The sequence below is a fragment of the Alexandromys fortis genome, unplaced genomic scaffold (assembly GCF_014885135.2).
Source record: "Alexandromys fortis isolate MF-2015 unplaced genomic scaffold, M_Fortis_MF-2015_v1.1 scaffold_48, whole genome shotgun sequence".
Lineage (NCBI taxonomy): Eukaryota > Metazoa > Chordata > Mammalia > Rodentia > Cricetidae > Alexandromys > Alexandromys fortis.
Window position 1 is genome coordinate 11,474,428 of NW_026067947.1, and position 6,445 is coordinate 11,480,872.

A 6,445-nucleotide genomic window follows, 5' to 3' on the forward strand; every position below is an offset into this window, starting at 1 on the left:
AGTGGGGAAGAGACAGAAATCTTAATAAATAAATAAATAAATAAATAAATAAATAAATGAAAAAAAAACTGACCCAAATCCATAATTTAGTGATAGCAATGGTGTTTATGATGCAGATGGCAACAATAATATATTAGGTTACTGGAGACATTACAACTATCAATCATGCCTATTGACCTGCAAGTATAGCTAGGTCAGTGGTAAAGTGTTTACCCATCAAACACAAGGTTCTGAATACAGTACCCTTCACCACACAAAAGAAGAAAAAACAAAACCTTTTATTTTAATGAAAATACCCACCCTTTTTAGCCTTCCTACTGGTTATTTATCAAACTAATTGCTTTCCATATTTAGTAAATTGTTCTATCTAATCCTCAAAACTACCATATGAAATAGATAGCACCATTTTTTCAAGATAAGGTTGGAGCACAGATAAGAAAAGTTAATTTGCCTTATACTGATTTCTGCTCTGAGAGATTTGCATTAAACAGAAGGACATTAGTTCCTAAGTGGAAGGGGGAAAATTAGTATTGTCCCCAAAGACAGAAGTAAAGCATGGTGGGTACTTACTACTAAGCCAGAAGTGGCGACAATGGAGTCTTTGAAATCATTAAACAGAAGGTCCATGGAAATTAGGGCTTGGGAATTTCTAAGACAGAGTAAAAGCCATGCTCTACATAAAACATCCTGACCTTTGGCCTTGCTAAGAGTCCCAAGTATGTGAATCTTAAATAAGGATATCAATCCCAATCCTATGCAGTTTAGGAAAGATAAAATGAATTTCAGATGGCCTGAGACAGAGATTAAGAAGTAGGATCAAGAGCACAATTTCTATGGATGGTAGTGTTAGAGGATATACCTTGATTCCTTTTGTTCCCCATGCAGAAAGCAATTTTAAGTCACTCATTTCATCCTAAGAGTGATTTATAAAGGCACACGTGGAAAAGGTTGGGCTCTCAATACACTCCCTGTCATGATATTAAGAGGACTACTGTGTGCAAAATGTGTTAAAATGCAGAGAGTTGCCTGGATGAAACTCTGTGTCACAAAGAAAGTTCCTTTACCTTAAAGAATTTTTAAACTAAAGTTTATGAAGTGGAATTTGTAATATTTACTATATCACTAGGCTGTTAGCATTAAAAGAAAAAGTGTCCATAACTCACTCAGCTAGGTACATAATACTGTGAGGTTGAGACAGAGGAATATGTGCATGAGGCATAGAGAACAGATGCTTGGGATGTTAGTAAAATACTCCTAGTGCAAAGGCTCATTTAGGTCCTCCACTAACTGTTTGTCACCTTGTTAGTTTGTGGCTCTGCCCAAGTAAGAAGACTGCCCCTTCAGGTGCCCATAGGAAAACCCACTTCCTAGATCCTATCTCCTGTCAAGTTCAGTACTGCCAGAAATGTTGAAGGATACAGTCGAGGAAGGTAGATTCTGTGGGGTTCTGCCGGTAGGATGCTGTACCTCCCCAGAACTAGGTGACTACTCTCATGAGAGATATCTCAATATATCTCTTAGTGATGATATTCATACATGATTACATTTAGGGGAAAAAGAGCAGGTTAGCAAATGCCTTTGGAAACCTCTTGCACAGAGCCCCTATGGAGGAGGACCTTACATTACATCCACCCTGACATTGAATGTCAGTCTACCCTTTAACAAAGCAGAGGAGACCTCCCCTAATAGAAATAAACTGTCAGGGTGTCCAGGGAAATCAGATCTTGGAAACTCTTGTTTTTGCTTGATTCTGGGGACAGTGAGGCAGAAATATGGAGCAGTAAAAGCACACAGAGACAGATAAATCTCCATGAACTAACAGCCTTCACAATGTTCCAGATACCGAGTGGGCTTCAAAGTTCCAAAACAAACAGATTAAAAGATTCATACCAGAAAAGTGTATCATCACTAAAGAGAAAGTAAATTCAAGCATGGTCAAATTAGATTAAAGAAACGACCTAAGAAGTTAGACTTTATCAAGTATATTGAGAGAGAGAGAGACCTATGAGCATGAGAGAGTCAGCATTAGGAAATGGCATGGAGAGACTTACATTCAATTACAATGAAGAAATTACCTTAGCAGAGATGAAACTGAAGCTGGATTTCTAAAGAATTTATCTGAATTATTCTTTCTCATATGGCCATGCTATTCACAACTACAATAACTTCTAACTGATATTCTTGCCCATGACCAATATCATGTGTTCACATTTACATATGTTTGTGTATATATACATTTCTGTGGAAGCAAGAGGGTGCAAGAGTTTCTCAACTGCTCTTCACCACTTAACACCCCCCTTTATGGTGTGGGACAATAGTCTGTATTCTGTCAATTATATTTTAAATAAATGCTGATTGGCCAGTAGCCAGACAGGGAAGTATAGGTGGGACAACCAGACAGGAAGTAGAGGTGGGTCAATGAGAACAGGAGAATTCTAGGAAGAAGGAAATCCTAATGTGCAGTCCTGGTCCAGCCACAGAAAAAGCAAGATGTGACTGCCACGCCGAATAAGGTACCGAGCCACATGGCTAGCATAAACAAGAATAATGAGCTAATATATGTTATAAGAGTTATTAAAAAGCCTGAGCTAACAGGCCAATCAGTTTATTGTAGAAGGAGCAGTGGGCTGCATTCCACCGCCCAGCTCCTAGCCACCTGGCTAGCTTATGCCCCGAAATAACAACACACAAACTGTATTCATTTAAACACTGCCTGGCCCATTAGTTTCATCCTCTTCTTGGCTAACTCTCAAATCTTGATTAACCCATCTCTAATAATCTGTGTAGCACCACGAGATGGTGTCTTACCAGGAAGATTCTAGTGTACGTCCATCTTGGGCTGAAGCTTCATCACAGCTGATCCAGAGAGGAGAGGCATGGTGATTGCCTCACTTCCCTGTTCCTCCCAGCATTCTGTTCTGTCTGCTCCACCCACCTGAGGGCTGGCCTATCAAATGGGCCAAGGCAGTTTCTTTATTAACCAATGACCTTCCTCCATCAGTTTATAACTAATGTAGACCTCTGTGTGATTTCTTTGGGACTTAACAATTGCGGGAACAGAGCAGGACAGAAACCACAAACACACCTTTATGGATTTAAAAGTATTTAATTGTGTGTGGGTTTGTGTTGGGTATATGTGTACCTGAGTGTCGGTACCCAAGAATACCAGTTGAGGGTGTCAGAGTTGCAGGTGGTCACTCACAACCTGAGGTTCACCAATTAGGCAAGAATGAATGGACAACGAGTTCTCAAGACTATTGTTTCCCCTTTTAAAAAAAAAGTACAAGTGGATAATATCTTGCTATAAAAAATATATGTGACAATACAGTAAGAGACAAAGAACAGGGGGTCCCCAAATCACTTTATAGTCACTAGAGGGAAGGCCATTTATTTTATAAAGCTGATACATTAGGAAATTCATAAGGTACTTTATTTAAAGAAAAAAATTGAAACACTAGAAAAAACAGAATATAACCATATCAAACTACTACTCAAAAAGAACACAAACCAGATAAAATGAAGGAACCAGCAATGGACTATGACAACAGAAAATGAAATAAAAAATGCAAAGTAAAACTAAATATTTATATTATGGCATCATATAAATAATATGAATTCAAATATTGTAGAAAGAAAATAATTTCAACTGGACTCAAAAAAAATAAAATCAATTATATTTCCTTTAGTATAGATGTACCTCTTTTACACTTAACATTTCTGGACTCATGATGTTAAATATTTTATGTGCATATCTCAAGCAAAACTGATATTTTTATGAAAAGTTGTTCTTTGATTGGTGATAAACCTTACAGTCCTTAGCAGTTTGGAATATAGTAAACACTATCACACATATTGAATTTAAAGCAAAGTGATGCCAAAGCCTGAAAGGAAAAATACAGTTACCAGAAAAATGCAAATTAATAGAGCCGGGAGATTGTAATAGAAATATCAGACAAAGCTTGATTTAAGGAAAAAGCATTAAAGAGGATCAACAGATTAACTCAATAATCCACAACTAAGACAGCAGCTTGAGCATTTATGAAACAAGTAGACTAATATGAAAGCATTTAGACTTTGTTAGAAGAGAGAACACTACCTAATTACAGCAGCAATTGTAAATACTAAAGCAGTCCTTTTAGTTTTTAACACTTCATGTGTTTTCATGTTCTGAGACAATGGGGATGTTCTAACGGGAACTCACCAAGGCCAGCTGGCCCAGGTCTGAAAAAGCCTGGGATAAAACCGGACTCACTGAACATAGCGGACAATGAGGACTACTGAGAACTCAAGAACAATGGCAATGGGTTTTTGATCCTACTGCACGTACTGGCTTTGTGGGAGCCTAGGCAGTTTGGATGCTCATCTTACTAGACCTGGATGGAGGTGGGTGGTCCTCAGACTTCCCACAGGTCAAGGAACCCTGATTGCTCTTTGGGCTGATGAGGAGGGGGACTTGATTGGGGGAGGGGGACTTGATCGGGGGTTGCGAGGGAAATGGGAGGCAGTGGCGGGGAGGAGGCAGAAATCTTTAATAAATAAATTTAATAAAAAAACACTTCATGTGTATATAAGAAATGAAGGCAGATAATTAAAATATTCTGGGTCTATAATTTCTTTTTAGTATACAGTAACCATGAAAGTTACCTAAATCATAAAGAGCAGAGAAAGTTAATACCCTAAAATCAATAGGTCCTGATTAATATAATTAATAATAATGTATTATATAGCTGAAAATATGTTGAGACACGAGACTCATAAAAAATGAGTTTCATTGTTGTAAACATTTACAGTCTAAATATATATCACAATGCACACCTTAAATGCATAGAACTTGTATTTGTCATATATACCTCAATATAGTTGAAAAAGATAAATAACAACAATGGCTCAAAATTTTACAAAATTACAAAAATTACACTGCAGTAGGGGACTGTTCATTCATTCCTGGCTGCTCAGATCTGAAATACACACACAGAAACTATATTAATTGCAATAGTTTAAGCATATTTCTAGCTAGCTCTTACATTTTAAATTAACCCATTTCTATTCTTTTATATTTTACCATGAAGCTCCTAGTTTACCAGCAAGTTTCTGGTGCATCTGTCTCCTGCAGCAGGTATATGGCATCTCCCTGACTCCACCTACTCTCTATATATATCTTTTCCAGACTATGGCTATATTCTGTTAAACTGCTGTCCAAAAGCAGCTTCTTTATTAACAAATGACAATAAAACATACACGTTGTATACAGAGGGGAATCCCACATCATTACACCATTCATTATGACCATAAATTCTTTTATTATGGTTAACAAGATGATTCATTGTTAAGTCCATTGCCGTGCCCAATTACCTTTATTCAATACCCAGGACCCACACAGGAAAAGGAAAGACCTGACTTCTACAAGTTATAGTCTGACTTTCTTATACATGCTTGTGTATGCATCTCCCCCACACACATACATATGTATGTATGATAGATAGATAGATGATAGATAGATGATAGATAGATAGATAGATGATAGATAGATAGATGATAGATAGATAGATAGATAGATAGATAGATAGATAGATAGATAGATAAAAGGTGTAATAAAAATTCTTATAAATATAATAATTGAGCATGGTATACATATCTTTAATCCCAAGACTTGAGAGACAGATGCACGTGGAGTTCTATGAGTTTGAGGAAAGCCTGTGAAGATGCAGGCCTCCTGCCAGGGCTGCATAATGAAACTCTGACTCTCTGTCTCTCAGTTTCTCACTGTTCCTCATTCTCTATCTCTCTCTGTCTCTCTCTTTCTCTTGTCTCTCTGTATGTGTGTGTGCAAATTTATGATATTTTATTCACTTATTTATTGAGGAACTACACCATGGTTCTCCACAATACATGTGCAGAAAACAGAAAACAACTTGCAGGAGTAGAATCTCTCCCTCCACCACAGGTACCAGAAATCGAACTCGTGTCATCAAACCTGGTCTTCTTACTGGCCTGACAATGAATTATTTTATAAGCTCTTGCCAGCCTACTTTTCCAGGCCCACTTTTACTAAGTCTTATTTTTTAGCATTATGGTCACTCCGCATTGACTGATTCTTTCTTCATGTATTCCTACATTACTTATGTAGAATCTAGAAGCATCTGGTAGCCTCTGCCCCAAAGCCATGTTAAACATGGCTTGTTAAATGACAGTCAATTATTTAAAAGAAGGTATTCAGGATCCAGAATTTGAAGTTTTGCTGGAACAGAGAGGAATACATGGGTGACAAATTCGGGTTCCAAACAATTATGATGGTTCTAAGATAGTCTCCAAAGAAAGAAGATTAACAGATATATAGACACAAGATATCTCTGAAACCTAAAGAAGTAAAGAGTGGTGAAAGCTGATTTAAATACAACTTTCCTATAAAGTTTCCTGTAAAGTAAAATGGTTTTAGTAGGCAGTG